This window comes from Leptinotarsa decemlineata, unplaced genomic scaffold (genome assembly GCF_025532065.1).
Source record: "Leptinotarsa decemlineata unplaced genomic scaffold, Ldec_3_MD MMD2_tig00004307_RagTag_RagTag, whole genome shotgun sequence".
Classification (NCBI taxonomy): domain Eukaryota; kingdom Metazoa; phylum Arthropoda; class Insecta; order Coleoptera; family Chrysomelidae; genus Leptinotarsa; species Leptinotarsa decemlineata.
Genome location: NW_027412606.1, coordinates 16276096 through 16291656, shown reverse-complemented (window position 1 = coordinate 16291656; position 15561 = coordinate 16276096). Strand labels below are relative to the sequence as shown.

The following is a 15561-nucleotide window of genomic DNA, read 5'->3' as shown; positions in this document are numbered from 1 at the left end:
GTCGGACTCTGGGAACGGGCTGGCGATATCGATAGCGATTCTCTCAAAAGGACTACCCACGTTATACTGGCGCATTGGAGCTTTCGGTCGTATCCTAGGTCCGTTGCTGGCAGCGCATGCAGCACACTTTCTGCACCAGTCCTTGACGTCGGCTTGACAATTAACCCAGTAAAACCGTTGTCTTACTTTCTGGAGGGTCTTCGTTACTCCCAGATGTCCTCCAGTCACTCCATCATGGATTTCTTTGAGCACCTCTCGTCGTCTGCTCCTGGGACCACTGTCTGGCGCCTTTCTTCTCCACCGTCTCCACACTCCAACACCCGCTTCAGAAATCCGATTTCCAAAGTAAGGGAGTTCCATTGTGCCCAGTAGGACCTAACCGCTGGCGAATAACCTGCTACCTCCTGCCACGATGGTCATCGATTACTTACTTTTCTTCCATCCGATGACTAAACCAAGATCTGGGTCTTTCTCTTGGTCTTCCTTGATTTTATTATCCTTCCAGTTGTCGTCCACAGCTCTAGTTCTACAAATAGCTGCTTCCTTCACTTCTGCTCGTCGGCAATGTGAGCAGTCATCGGGGCATGGTCTCCGTGACAGGGCATCTGCGTTTTTATAGCTAGTCGGGTCAATGTCAATGGTTTGGCGATGTTGGCAAACCCCAGTCCATATCGGCTGTAGTAGGTGCATGAACCAAGAAAGCTCCGAAGCTGATGTATGTCTTTTGGAATGGGCCAATCCTTAACTGCTTTGATCTATTATTCGTCCACTGCCACTCCTTCCCCAGAGACAACGTGGCAAAGGTAACGGACTTCTTTCTGGAACAGATGGTATTTCTTAGGCCTAAGCTTCAATCCAGAACTCCCCAGACGCATGAATACTTCCTCCAGTTTTTGTAAGGGATCGTCGAACAATTTTCGGACCACGATTATATCGTCGAGATACACTAGACACGTCTTCCATGAGTGCCCCTTGAGAACCGGCTCCATCAATCTCTCGAAGATCGTTGGAGCATTACAAAGCCCGAATGGTATAACCGTGAACTGCCACAATCCTAAGCCGATGGTGAAAGCAGTCTTTTCTTGATCTTCTGGGGCCAATTCAACTTGCCAATATCCACTCTTCAAATCCAAGGTCTAGAAAATTGTGGAGCCGGCTAGCGTGTCTAGGATGTCGTCGATTCTTGGAAGAGGGTAGCTGTCTTTCTTCGTCACGTTATTTAGTTGGCGATAATCCACGTAGAACCTTGTGGAGCCGTCCTTCTTCTTCACTAAAACGACTGGGGAAGACCAGGGGCTGTCAGAAGACCAGGGGCTGTCAGAAGGTTCGATGACTCCTTCTTTTTCCATATCGCTGACTATCTCGTCTACCTCTCCTTTCTTCGCAAAAGGGAGTCTTTTAGCTGATTGCCGGATTGGTCGGGCATTCCCCGTGTCGATTTTATGCTGAACCACATTCGTTCTGCCGCCTTTTTCTTCTCCAATATCGAAGATTTCCTAGTACCTCTTGACTAACTCCCTCCATTTAGATTGGTTAGTTGACGGTATGTCCTTGGAGGAAATGTCAGGTAACTTATCCAACTCTTTAGGCAAGTTGTTGGCTTGGCTAACTGAACTGCGTACACTCCGTATCACAGAGGAAATGGACGAACAGTTCCCCAGCATTGTTGCCTTCTTCAAGGTCACGGGAAAGTAGTTGACATTCATGACCCTGACTGGCACAACTTCATCAACACGCAACAGGGTCTTCCCCAGTGCTATTCCTCGTCCAATTTTCTCGTCATGTATCTTGGGCTCGAACATTCCCACATTTCCGCTGCTCGCACTTCCGTCTAAACGAGCCTCTAGGATGGTTTCAGCCCTCTCAGGTACGCACACGTCTTCGGCCAACAGAACACTAATCGTCTCTTCGCTTCTTCCATGAAGCACCAGCTCTTCTCCGCCGACACGTAGGACGCCGTCTTGAAAATTCAGCTCGAACCCTCTGGAATTCATTATGGTCATTCCAATGATCGCATCGTCCTCGATGTCCACCACCAATGCACGATGTTTCAATTCAGTGCTGCCCAACACCAATTCAATTGGTAGTTCTCCAAAAACAGTGGCTGGCTCCCCTGTTGCGGTGCGTAGCTTCCAGCTTGACGGTTCAATTCTTGCCGGTGTTTTGGCAAAGGTTGGCCCAAGAATGGTTCTCGTCGCACCTGTATCTAGCAGCATGGTGCAAGGCTCGTTGTTGATGAGGCCGTCTACGAAAACACCTCTGTCTTGTCGTTGGAGAACGGCAACATATGCGTTTTTTACGGGGGCTTGCTGGGTACAGGCCGACGATTGCCCCTTCTCATGGAACCTCTCTACTTTTCTTGATTTGGTGTTGCTTCTTTGAATGCTTGGACATTTGCTACACACATGCCTAATTTTTCTACGGTTCCAGCATCTTATTTGTTTTCTTTCAGACATAGTGCCCTCAATATCAGCAGGCACTTGACCATTTCCTCGATAGCTCGAACTTTGATCTGTCTCTTGCAGGATTGTTTTGCAGCCTCAAACATCAGAGCGCTTGCCAGTGCATCCACGAGATGTTTGGGATGAGCTAGTGTTAAGGCCTGCCTCGTTTCTTGGTCGCGAAGTCCGTCCAATAATGCCTGAACTGCTAACCGCTCCATAACGTTTTCCGGTATAGCAGGATATGCCAGACGAACCAATCGAGCAATGTCGGCTTCAAACCTCTGTAGGGATTCTCCTGATTTCTGACAGCGGTTCTTCAGCTGTGAATAGTAAACGTGCTCTAGGTGGGCCTATCCATACCGCAGCTCAAGATGCTTTACAAGTTGGTCATAGTCTTCCTGTTCCTGGGCCGTGAGGGTTTGCAATATATTCGTTACTTCTCCATGCAACGCCAATATTAATGCTACCGCCTTTTCTCCTGCATTCCATCCAATCGCTCTGGCCGCAGCTTCAAATTGTCGGCGGTAATTTGCTCAAGGAGTTTTTCCGTCGAACTGGGGCAGCTTCATGGAGAGTTTTCCTGGTTCACCCCCAGAAACTTCGAATAAATATGCTTCGGGATCTTCTCCTGATTTGATCAAGTTATCCCATAGTCGCTTCTGGAGTACTGATTTCTTTCCGGAAGAATCTAGCTCTCTCTCCTCCAATTCTTGCTTCAATTCGGCGACTTTCAGGTCCACTAGGCACACTTTCCTCGAACACATTTTGTCTCTTATTGTCTATTTTCCACAAAACTGAATACGTCCACTTATTTTAATCGAGCCCGAAACAATTATTTATTTTCACAAGTGTATTTTTCGCGAGAAAAGGTCTATCATTTTGTTTCCGTAGTCCGGTACTGTCCACTTCGCGAAACATAATGAATCACCCTACGCGAAAGTTTTATAGTCAATTTCACCGTAATCTAAAGATTGTCCACCAAGCGCTCACTAATTTATTTTAAAAATCTGCTTCTGATCACCAATTGTAACGAATTAAAGAATTAACTGTCTTAAACAAATTTATTTTAAACAATTTCACTATCACAACTATCTGTATCTGTATCTGTAGAGTAGGGAGGGTGAGTGTAAGCCCACGCACTTAGGCCACATGTGACCCATTGTACATCCTCCCAAGGAGTTGTCCTCCTAGGTCGTCGTCCATCATATCCTTTCCAGGAAGGTGGACAGGTCGCTGGGAGACATCTCCTTTATATCGGCAGGTGTAGGCCAAGACTCGCCGAACACACACTCTCTTATTGACGATAACTCCGGGCACTCACACAGGACATGCCTGACAGTCTCATCTTCCTGTTCACACATCCTGCATAGAGGTGTGTCCACTAGCCCCATATTATGTAGGTGTTTCCTTAGCTGACAGTGGCCAGTCAGAAATCCTACTGTAAGGCGTAGATTTTTCCTGGTCATCGCCAGATATTTCTTCGGCGCCAGCTTCCCAGGGTCGCCCAAGGTGATCCTGGCAAGATTACATCCTTTAATTTCATCCCATCTCTTTAAAGATTGAGCATGGGTGTAACATTTGACTAGTTCCGCAATTGTCGAAGTCATCAGGCCGTGGGTGCCACTTGGTCCTAAAATTCTTAGTCCAGCCGCTTCCTTGGCTAAAGAGTCGGCAATGCGATTACCTTTACTCCTTTCGTGCCCTTTAATCCACCTCAGGATAATGTTATTATCTACCGAGGCTTTGGCTAAATCTTGGTGGCACTCTAGTGCTAGCCCTGAAGTAACACGGTGTCTGTTCAAGGCTAATAGTGCTTGTCTGCTATCAGTGCAGATTGTTATGTTTTTGCCCGAAATTCTTTTCTTGGTTATTTCTTTTGTGGCGATTGAGATACCAGCCAGTTCTGTTTGTACCACGCTGGTATTTCTTCCCATTCCCCATTTGATCCTTAGGCTTAGTGATCTGGAGTACACTCCACATCCTGAACCTTCTTTGGTTTTTGAGCCATCTGTATAAATCCGTATTGCATTTGTAGCATCTGACTCTGTGTTCTGCTTAATTTGTATTTTGTAGGGTTTATTAAACACAAACCTGGGTTCAATTGCATCACTTGTTGCCTGCAGCAGAGGTTGCGCAGTAAGCGCTTCCCGCCACAGGCCCAGCCTCAATTGACCCATTCCTACTTCTAGGTTCACACCAGCCGTGTGCAATCGTAACATGGCCATTAACGCAACCTCCTTAACGAACAGATCCAGAGGGGTCAGACCCGTGATTACTTCCATTGCCGCGGTTGGTGTTGTTCTCATGGCTCCTGTGATGTTTAAACAAGCCAGTCGCTGTATTTGATATAATTTTTGGATGGCCGTTGCTTGTAGAACTTTCGGTCCCCATGCAATGGCTCCATACGTTAACATAGGTCTTATTATTGCAGTGTAGATCCAGGCGACTACACGGGGTGAAAGACCCCATGCGCGTCCCACTGTCCTCCGACATTGCTCATAAGCCACGTATGCTCTTTTTGCTCTACTCTGTAGATGAGAGTTCCATGTTAGCTTCTTGTCGAGGATAATACCAAGGTATTTCACCTCTTCAGAGAAGTTTAGTTGGCTTTTGAAGATTTCGGGAGGTTTTAAGCCCGTTAAACTTCTTTTCCTGGTGAAAAGGACCATCTCAGTCTTCTTGGGATTGATCGACAGTGAGTGTTCCTTACACCATGTTTCTATCAATTTGAGCCCATCCTGCGCTCTATCGCACAGTGTGTTTACAAATTTGCCAGTCTGCAAGATAACTATGTCATCTGCGTATGCAATTGTGTAGAATCCATTTTTGTTAAGGTGATTAATTAGGGTATCCAGAACTATGTTCCAGAGAAGGGGTGATAAGACCACTCCCTGTGGACATCCCCTCATGACCAGTCCTTTAACTGTGATGTCTTCTACATTAATACTTATTGCTCTGCTAGAGAGCATCTGGAGTATCCATTCTCCTACTACCAGGGGTACATTCCTGGAGTGTAGTTGCTGGGTAATTGTTGGAAAGGTTGTTTTATCAAACGCTCCCTCAATATCTATGAATATACCTAGGGTGGATTCTTTGTTGTCCAATGATCTCTCGATTCTGCCAACCACATGGTGAAGGGCCGAATCAGTAGACCTTCCCGGGGTATATGCATGCTGATTCGGATGAAGTGGGTTGTTAACAAGTACTTCATCTCTTATGTACCGCTCACATAGCCTCTCCATGGTTTTTAAGAAAAACGATGTGAGACTAATTGGTCGGAATGCTTTTGGTAGGGTGTAGTCCATCCTACCTGGTTTGGGTATAAATACTACTCTTACTTCTCTCCACTTACTGGGAATATACCTCAGAGCTAGAGAGGCTCTGAATATTCCAACCAGGTGTGGCATAAGAGTGTCCAGTCCCCACTGAAGTAGGGCTGGTCTTATACCGTCAGGCCCTGGTGACTTGAAGGGGGAAAAGCTCGATATAGCCCATCTTATTTTGTCCTCATCAATTACTGTACTAGCATATTGCCAGTCATATTGTGAGGGTGTTATTGATACATCCGTCCAGTTCGCCGTTCCAGGAAAGACAGAACCTGGGAAGTGAGTTTCCATAAGAATCTCAGCACTCTCCTGGAGGTTGGCGGCTTTGTCGCCATTTTCCCTCGTCAGGATGCCAATAGTCTTATGGTGGTCATTTGAGAGTGCCTTCTGTAGCCTAGAAGCTAGTGGAAAATCTTCGACTGCCTCACAATAGGCTCTCCAGGCTTCTCTTTGTTTTCGCCTACAGACTTTTTTAAACTCTCTGAGGTTGGCTTGATATATAACCCAGTCCTCTTCGAGTCTTGTACGTTTTGCCTTGTTAAAGGTCGTTCTCGATGTCCTCCTGAGGTGTTCCAATTCAGGGCACCACCATGTGTTGGTTGTGCCATGCGTTTGAACCATCCTCATTGGACAGGATTCCTTATAGGCAGTGTCTATTTTGTTGTGGATAGATACTGTGTACCTTTCCAGTTCTTCATTGTTGCCAGGAGTCAGGACCTCTGTTTCCCGCAGAGCTCCTCTTAAGAGTCGATTGTAGAGAGCTACATCCGTCCTCTTCGGGTCACGGGATTTTACAGTAGTCCTGAGATCCTGGCTTATCGTATAGGTCAGCCAGCGGTGGTCTGACATAGAGATATGGTCCGAGACTTGCCAGTCTTGGATTTTGTTTGATATTTCGGCTGTCGTGAGCGTGATATCTATTAACGTTTGGCTACGGGCATTAATAAATGTTGGCTCCGTGCCTCTGTTCAAGATTGTTAGATCTTTCTGTATTATATATTCGTATAGTGACTTACCTCGGGCGTTGATATCCTTGCTGCCCCAGCTCACGTGGTGAGAGTTTGAGTCGCAACCCAATATGAGCTCCACTCTCTGGTTGAGGCAGTGGTCCACTAGTACTTCCATTTCTCTGGTCGGTGGTAGGGTGGCTGCATCTGAAGGGAGGTACACCGATGCGATTATCAACGCCATATATTTGCCTTTCCCAACTGGACATTCAACTTTGACCGCAGTGAGATCTGAGGTGCTGAATTGTGCCATCGGAAACGCTCTGTATTTCCTAGGAACGTAGACAGCCGTCCTAGGTTGCTGGTTGCTTGGTAAGCTGAAAATTTGACCAGTTAAACTACTGAAACCAGTAATTTTGGTCTTTATTATCCAGGGCTCCTGGATCAAAGCTATTGCCTCCTCCAATACATCAAGGTGGCGACATAGTGTTGCCGTTGCCGCCTTTTTGTGTTGGAGGTTGCATTGTATTATTTTTACTTTTTTTCCAACGTCCTTGCCCATGAGACAGTTGTTGGATACAAAGTTACCTTTAGAGGTCCATCTGCTCCCCTGCTAAGGGGAGGTGGCCTCGCTGTTTTTGGGTGCCTCCTCCGTCAGGTCATCGAATGTCATCTGTTCAGATGCTTCGATTTCCTTTTCGGGACCCATGGTGGCCTTGGGGTCAATATCCACTTTAGGTGGTTCAACTCCCAAGGACCTAGGGTCTTCCGAGGTACCCTCTGTTTCTTTTACTGTTGCCCTAATAGTCAGTGAGGTAAACGCGTAGCTTAACCTCATCGACTTCTTCTTCAGGACAGCCATATCATCTTCTCCGATCCCGAAGACGAAGAGGTGTCCTTGTGGGTTCATCTTAACCTCATGATGGAAGGTGCACCATCTTGCTACCTTCAGGTCAGGATTCTGCGCCTTTAGCCGACCCAGCACCCTCTCCTTTTCACCGGATGTCGTCTTGTGGACGTCCTCCGGGATCCAGAGTGAGGCTTTGGTAAGCTTCGGGAGCTTATCCACACTGACGACCGCAAGTGATGCCTCCTCCCATGGCTTGATATTCATTGTGGCTTTCTTCAGCCACTCTAACGTCACGTCGTCATCGCAGACCACTCTGATGATTTCACCGGAGTATGTCCACGACTTGAACGTGGGCGGTTTTCTGTTGTTGCTGGAGGCGGAGAAGATGATCTTGTCCAGCTCCTCCAACAGTTGTTTTTTGATGAGACTCTCTCGTTCTGCGGTAACCTTACCGTACGGGTTAGTCTCATCTATGATGGCTACCTTGAGGTGTCTCAAGGCGGCCTCCACGAAGGTTTTGGAAGGTGCAGCGACATTTCTGTCGCTGCGCAGCTTCTTCAACCTTCTTGGGGTTCCCTCCGTGGAGGTACTCGCGTGAGGGCGCTTTCCTGCGGTGGCAGCCGGTTCCTTGCCTTTTTTCAAGGCGGAGCTCTTGGCGCCCTCCGCAAGAGGTGCCCTTGTTGTTGAGGATGGAGTGGAGGAGGTGGAGGGTGCACTCATAGTTGCTGCCACTTCTGCCTCTTTCGCTCTCTTCCTCCTCTTGGCCTCGGCGCCGCTGATTCGCTTACGCCTTGGCCTTTGCATTGCATCGCGAGGTGGTCTGCTATGTCCAGCCTCTTTCTGAGCGGTAGCTTGGGGTGAGCATTTCTGTTCATCCCCAGCCCCCGTCCTAAATTGAGGTGAGCATTGCTGTCCAGCCTCGGGATTGGTTGGTTTTTGTTTTTTTCTTTAGTGTCCATGTATGTTCCCACGAGTAGCAAGGGAAGGGTTGGTCACCTCTAGCAGAGCCCCGCATTACCAGAGGAAGGCTAGTTACAATGAGGTTTCGCCCGGTTCCTCAAGGGGATCGTTCGTAACCGCATATAACCCTGCGGCCATTCAGCTGTCGACACGATTCCTTACATCTTAGCTTGGGTAGGCTGGTCCGCGGTGGCATGTTTTGCAGGGCTTTTGGGGGGTTTCAGTTCCCCTCACCCTACTTATTTCTGCCACTGACCAGGAGTCCGTCAACCCCGTCCGTTAGGCCACATTGGCTTCCCGGATAGGGCCTCCAGTCCCCTGGCCGTTCCCCTATCCGCCACCTGGGGACGCGCCCGATAGGTAGCCCAACCCACGGGACTATCACAACTAATTTATATACTTACACCACTTAGCAACTAACGCTTAATTTACCTTCACTGTTTGTTAACCGCTCGATTCGCTTTCTGAATACAGACTCACTGACTGACTGCTGCTCGGGACGGAAAGCGACCTTTTTATATCGTCAACGAACGCTCCAGATCTCTCTAGGGGTTTCAGCACTGGCCTAGGCTATTCGCGGTGGCTTGTCGAGTGCATTCCTTTCGCGGTGAGTCATTGTTTATTCGCTGGCTGATATATCGGTCAGGGCCGGCTTCAAATTCGTTACGGTATATAGTTGGAGGTCATTCAAGGACGAATCACAACAAATTGCTTCAATTTCAAAGTCGAAATCCGCAAAGTAATTTGGTCAAGGGCGACCAAGGTTGTCAGACCCAAATGGACTCGTTTCATGATTTTTGGGTAATAGTTCCCTTGATAGAAATTGAAAAACAGTGCACCCTGTTTCAGCTTTCTAAGTACCGCAGTTTTCCCGTAATTAATTATTTAAAATCGATTGTTCGATTGACCAATAGGAACAAAAGAAATAATCAACATTGCCAAATCGTAAAATTCACGAAGCCTATAATTATCAATTCAATTGTGGAAGTGTATATGAACCCGTTAACGTTTCAATTAATGAAAAATTATCCACATGGAATAAAATGTACACAAAAATCATGTTTGAAAATAAGTTCTATAAAAATCAGTACACAAAGTCGAAAGATCACAAAATATTTATCTAAACTATGATTTTATGCATTATTCAATAATATACAGATATGAAAATCAAAAAATATAGCAAACTGGATTGAAGAATCATTTCAAATATTCAATTTATTCTACAATCCTCAATCTGTACAACTGCAATCTATTATAAAAAACGGTTCCTGCATACATACCTCTCTCTAATATTGCTACTAAATTCAAGCGTTATAGGCTCGCTTGGGTAATCTGTTGAATCTTCCCAAACTTGAGAGGAAAGTTGAATGAGGTCAAGTATAGACTGAATTGATTGTACTCGAACTGATCCAACAAAAGCTTCTGTAATACCATTAATTATATGATAAAATTTAATGAAGTAAAATGAAAAGCATTTGATTTTTTTGCAAAATATTGATTCATTTTGTTTCATTATTTCAGCAACAGTATTAACTCCAGATGATACTTTCTGTGTCATCAAATTCAATATTTTCGTTCCTCTTTCATTTATAGTCACTTTTTGAAAGATTTCTATAAAGTCTTGGAAGAGTAGAAGGATGGTAGTCCTTTCTTTTCAATACTTTCACCCATTTTTTTCTCATTATTTTATTCTTTGGGAACCTAAACTCATTAAATGAAATAACTCACCTATAAATCAATGCGCTTTCTGTTTTCTTGTGTCTTTCCGCACAATTAAAATCAACACAAGAATGCACCTTATTAATATTCAAATATATCTCTAAAAAACTTTTAAAACACACAAACTAAACTCGATGAAAAAACGAATTGTTCCTACGCGAGCTGTCAGCTAAAAAAATAGTTGAAACTCAATGTTGCAAAAACAAGCAGAATGGATCCGATATGACATATATTTTTAATGAAATAAACCAATAAACTGTGATATGGATACTCCATTTTCCTGAGAAAATGAGCGATCAATTAAAATTTTCTGTAATTATTCATTAATTTTTTTCAAGAATAAGGCCAGCAAACAAATAAATATTCAATAATAAGATCGCTTGAATCCACAAGTTAAGCATAAAAATGGATAACAATATTTGCCTTGATAAATGATATATAGTACAAGTTATATCTAAATATAATTCTAAATAAAATTCAACGAGCTGTATTTTCAAATGGTTCTCGAATGCTTATGAAACCTAATAAAATAAATCAATTATGCATTCATGCCACCCACAAAAAATAAGAAATTCAACGTTACCGGTGTATTAGCCATATTGTTATCCAATCAGCCAGGGCCCTCTGTAGTGTATGTGACAATGTGCTCTTTCCAATGTCAAAGGTTTCCACACATAACTTCATATTTTTGTTAAAATAATTTTAAAATGAATGTTGAGCCTAGTTTCGTTAAAGCTGACTCCGAGAACTTACCAAGAGTCGATTTTGAAATGATCGATGAATTCTACTTGAAAAATTTGCAATACTTTGGTACCAAAATGAAGGATGAAAAAATGAAACGGTAGGTGGTATATTTAGTAGGTCCCTTTTATTTATATGACATTCATTTCAGACTTTCTCTTTTATCGAAGGATGGAAAGTTTTGATTTAATATTTATTTCAGCTCGGCCAACTGAAGAAAACCATAGATCTCTTAGAGATCTGTTTTTACAACTAGGTATAAAACATTTTAACCATTTTGGTAGTAGTAATTGTGAAATTCAATCCAAAAATAACCTGAAAAAATATTTTTTGGAATATAAACTAATGACACAGAATATGCAACAAAATAGGCATCCGCCGAGACCTACCTTTTACAAAAAAAAACATTCTTAAATTAGATAATTGTAACATTTGTATTCAGACTGAGTTGACAACAATAACAACGAATCACAGATCATCAGATCTGTGATTGGATATTAAAAACCAATACACTTGGCAACTCCGCTCTAGACTCGATCAATTTTATTGGTCAACAGACACGCGGCCAATTTAAATTCTTGCTTTTCGAATTGTTCTTTTTTTCTGCAAATATAAAGAGATCTTGGGACCGATTAGGCTTGATAAGTATAATATACCCCTAACTCGATCAGTCTATAAGCAAACCAGTACCATTTTCCATAGCACGAAACAAGCCCATTCGCCGAGGGTGTAATGTCAAGGTCATACCATGGTCAAGTATTGGGAAAGGTTTGAGTTGAAATCATAAGCAAATAATTAAATTGAAATGTAAAACTAACTGATACACAGACCCCTAGATCAACGTGTCTTCACTGAAGCTATCTGATGTAGTTGTGTCTGTATAAATTCACGTGACCTGCGCCCAATACTCGTATCTCGTCCTAACCGCCAAAGGCCGTTGAATATTTAGTTGACGAAACTAAAAGCGTTACAAAATCTCCCAAAGAATGGCACTAAATTTGAGAAAATTGTATTTTTCTCTACGACATGACGAAATGAGTTTTTATCAACTCAAAAATTGCACTTCATACGCAAGGGTAGATAAAGTAAAAGTTTACTGCAAGACTAGAGCAAGAATAGATAAGTTCTTCAATTTTTTATTCTTTGTGAAATTACAACTCGTACAGTGAAACAAGTATTCTTCAACTAGTTTATGAAACACTAAATCATATTCTATAAATACATTTTTTTTCAAAACCCTAGCCACCTGGGGAGTATCATGGCTATTCGCAGTTCATCAGCCATGAAACGTTGCAGAATCATCCCAGCTCCAACTAGATACATTCTCTCGAGAAAAATATCTGGTCGAGGTTGGGATCAAGCTTACGACCTTTCGGTGAGTCGGGCACACTACCACTGATGCGCACTCGAAATTTCGAGTTTGAAGTCGTAATTTCGAAATTACGAGATTAAGGTCGAAATTTCGAGATTAAAGTCGAAATTCCGAGATTAAAGTCGAAATCTCGAGTTTGAAGTCGTAATTTCGAAATTACGAGATTAAAGTCGAAATTTCGGGATAAAAGTCGGAATTTCGAGATTCAAAGTCGTAATTTCCAAGAAAGAACTAATTAAAATATATGGCCCTTCTGCGCTTCCGTAGTAGACAGAAGTCAATTCAGTCAATTAGAGGAGTTCCTAAATATAATGACGGACCTGTTGTTAGTAACGTCATAATATGGCCTGGCCATTGAAGAGAGAACAGTGACTCCGACAACTAAAAGGATGAAGAGATCCAGGTTTGGCATTACGTCACATATACACTCAAACGTCAAATTCGACGTCATGATATTTTACTTGTTGAATACTTTCATTGTAAAAATTTTGTGATTTTGATTTATTTGTAACAGAGTTTTGTTCGAGTATTTCTATATTTTTTAGATTCATTGATTGTGGTGATTTTTCAGTTATTATATGGATTGTTTGGGTTATAAAGTTTTGAATAAACTATGCATATCAAGTGTTTGTGTATCATCAAATCAATTAACATTTCTTATTATTTTCTTTCAGAATGGTTCAAAAAAGTCTAAGTCGTTCCTTTTTGAAAAAAAATAGTAGTTATTAGTAATAGTAGTAGTAATAGTAACTAATATTAGTTATTCACTACCGACAAATTTCATTACTTTGTTCACTTTCAAAACTGTATGAAAAAGTGGTGGCTACTAAAATTGTGAATTACTTAAAGTCGAATAGTATACTATGTAATAATCAACATGTATTTAGGAAAGATCGTTTCATAGAAACCGCTGCCAATGATTATCTCAATAATATATACTCCGAAGTTGATGCCAATTATTTTGTAATAAGTATAGTAACATAGTATATATATTATAGTATATATTAACATAGGTACTGACACACTGACTTGGATGAAATCCTATATGAGTGGCCGGCATTTGATAGTCGAATACAACAATATCATGTCCAAGAAACATGACATCAGGAGTTCCACAGGGATTAGTACTGGGACCTTTACTTTTTGTGGTATTTGTAACTGATGTCTTAGAATATGTTGACAATTGCCACATAACTATATGTTTGCATATGATACCACAATGACAATCACTGGGTCTACACTGGAAGATGTATTCACAGGATTCAAATAGGTTATTGATGGATTCATGCACCGACATAGAGTCCAGTCAAATTAGACTAAAAAATAAGAGTGAAGGTACGTACATAAATTTACAACAAGCTTCAAATGCGTGTAATTGTTCAAAACATAGTTGAAAATGAGATTTTGAAATTCCGAATGATTGCGATGCCTGGAAAAAAATGTATTCGGGGTCAAAGGTCAAAAATCTCGAAAAACATTGGTTTTTCGCGATTTTCAGGAAAATGGTAAGTTTTACCATAAAATAACTTCAGATAAAAATTGTAGATCATAATATTCTCTACAAAAAATGTATCAATACTTTTTTTTCTCAAACCACCGTTTCTGAGATACAACGAGTCAAAAAGTTGTAAAAATTGTAATCGTCATAAGTACCTATGCCACGTAAATACATCTCTGAAGTTGTAATTTAAGTAAAAATATTTTTCAATTGGTATACATAAGTATAAATATAAGAATATCAGGTAGAATGAAATCCAGTCCCTTAATTTGTACGCTAGTGTAACCTTGAGCCAACATCTGTCTTCCTGTTCAATTGTTTGCCAGGAAAAGCTCAAAGTCAAACCGAAATATATTGGTCAAAAAGTTTATCTACTTTTGCAAAGAGTCAAAATCATGTACTGTTTTTATGATACGACTTCTGCATTTTACAGGAGGGGTGAAGCAACAGTCTATAAAATATTTGAAAAACAAGATTTAGTTCAATGTGCTGAAGTTTTCAAAAAAAGTAATTCGACTCATCAAGAAATTATCACCTATTAAGTGTTCTATGAGAATCCTGCGGAATATAAATAGGAGGAATATAAATAACCTAACATTCTGACATTTAGTTCTTAAAAAAATAAATTTACATCACTGCTGAGTTATATTGGCAACAGCGTGACCACATATATTGAAAATCTACTGAAATTACTGCAATATATTTGAAGAGCACAAAATCAGTCTAAAGGGTAAGGGAGCCAAGGTTCCAACCTGTTTGAAATCAAGACGACGTGCAGGTGAAGAGCACAAACTTACCAACATAGTAAAATTTGAGTTTTCGACCACTAGGTGGCGCTTGTAAAGACATTTGTATATCATCACTGAATCGAGAAGGCCTTGGCCTTCTTATGGTTGTAGTTGTAAATATTTAATAACAGACATGTTTCCAGGTTCGAAATGAAACTTTCAAAGTTTGAGAACAAAAAGTGAAACAAGGTTATGTATCATTATCTTCTTCTTCTTCCTTTAATTGGACGTCGGAGAATTCAGAAAACAGTAACAAGCAATCGGTAAATGGATGTTTTATGATCTATATGCATTCTGTGTTCTGTGTATAGCAAATCGAAGCGTGCAGGACCTAGAAACAATGAATTCAAGTAATTTGCTGTCGCCACTAACATTGAAATGAAAATTCTATCGCCAAGGTGTCTTATCTCTTAATCTACCGACGGAAATTCATCTACTGCAAATTTCAAATTTGTGTAGAAAATCTATCGAAAAAGTGGAAATCTAACGCATGTGGTCACCTCGATTGGCAATCTTTTTCACATCTGTTAAGTTCATAACTATATGTCATTGAAAGGTTTGATCAGAAGGGTTTACTTATGACGTCATTGGAAATGCTTTCTTTCCAAACGAAACGTCTGTAACGTCAATGCCCATGACGTCATGGGACAGAAATAAAACTGACTAGATGACAAGTTGACATCAATTTGAAAGGTTACTTTTCATAAATTATTTGGTTTAACGATATTTCAGGAAATAAATATTGTACACACAATTGTAAATAACCACAACTAATCAATTACCATTATGTTTTTTGAGCTAATCATCTAACTGGTAGGAGGATAATAATGTTATATGGAATAGAAGCTTGGATAAGAACTGTCATTCACCAAATATTTTATCAAAGGAAAAATAATAAAACCACCTATGTCCGCCA

The 15561-nt window shown here is 41.6% G+C and overlaps 2 long non-coding RNA genes across 2 annotated transcripts; one reads left to right on the top strand and one right to left on the bottom strand.

The window, feature by feature from the left end:
• The first annotated feature begins 10895 nt into the window (after nucleotides 1–10895).
• On the top strand, nucleotides 10896–11303 carry LOC141483822 (uncharacterized). The gene is made up of 2 exons (XR_012466306.1): nucleotides 10896–11087; nucleotides 11139–11303. It is a non-coding gene; the product is annotated as an uncharacterized lncRNA (long non-coding RNA).
• Nucleotides 11100–11446, bottom strand: LOC141483823 (uncharacterized). Its single transcript, XR_012466307.1, has 2 exons — nucleotides 11377–11446; nucleotides 11100–11302 (listed from the first exon to the last, which is right to left on the bottom strand). It is a non-coding gene; the product is annotated as an uncharacterized lncRNA (long non-coding RNA).
• Between the last annotated feature and the right edge of the window lie 4115 nt (nucleotides 11447–15561).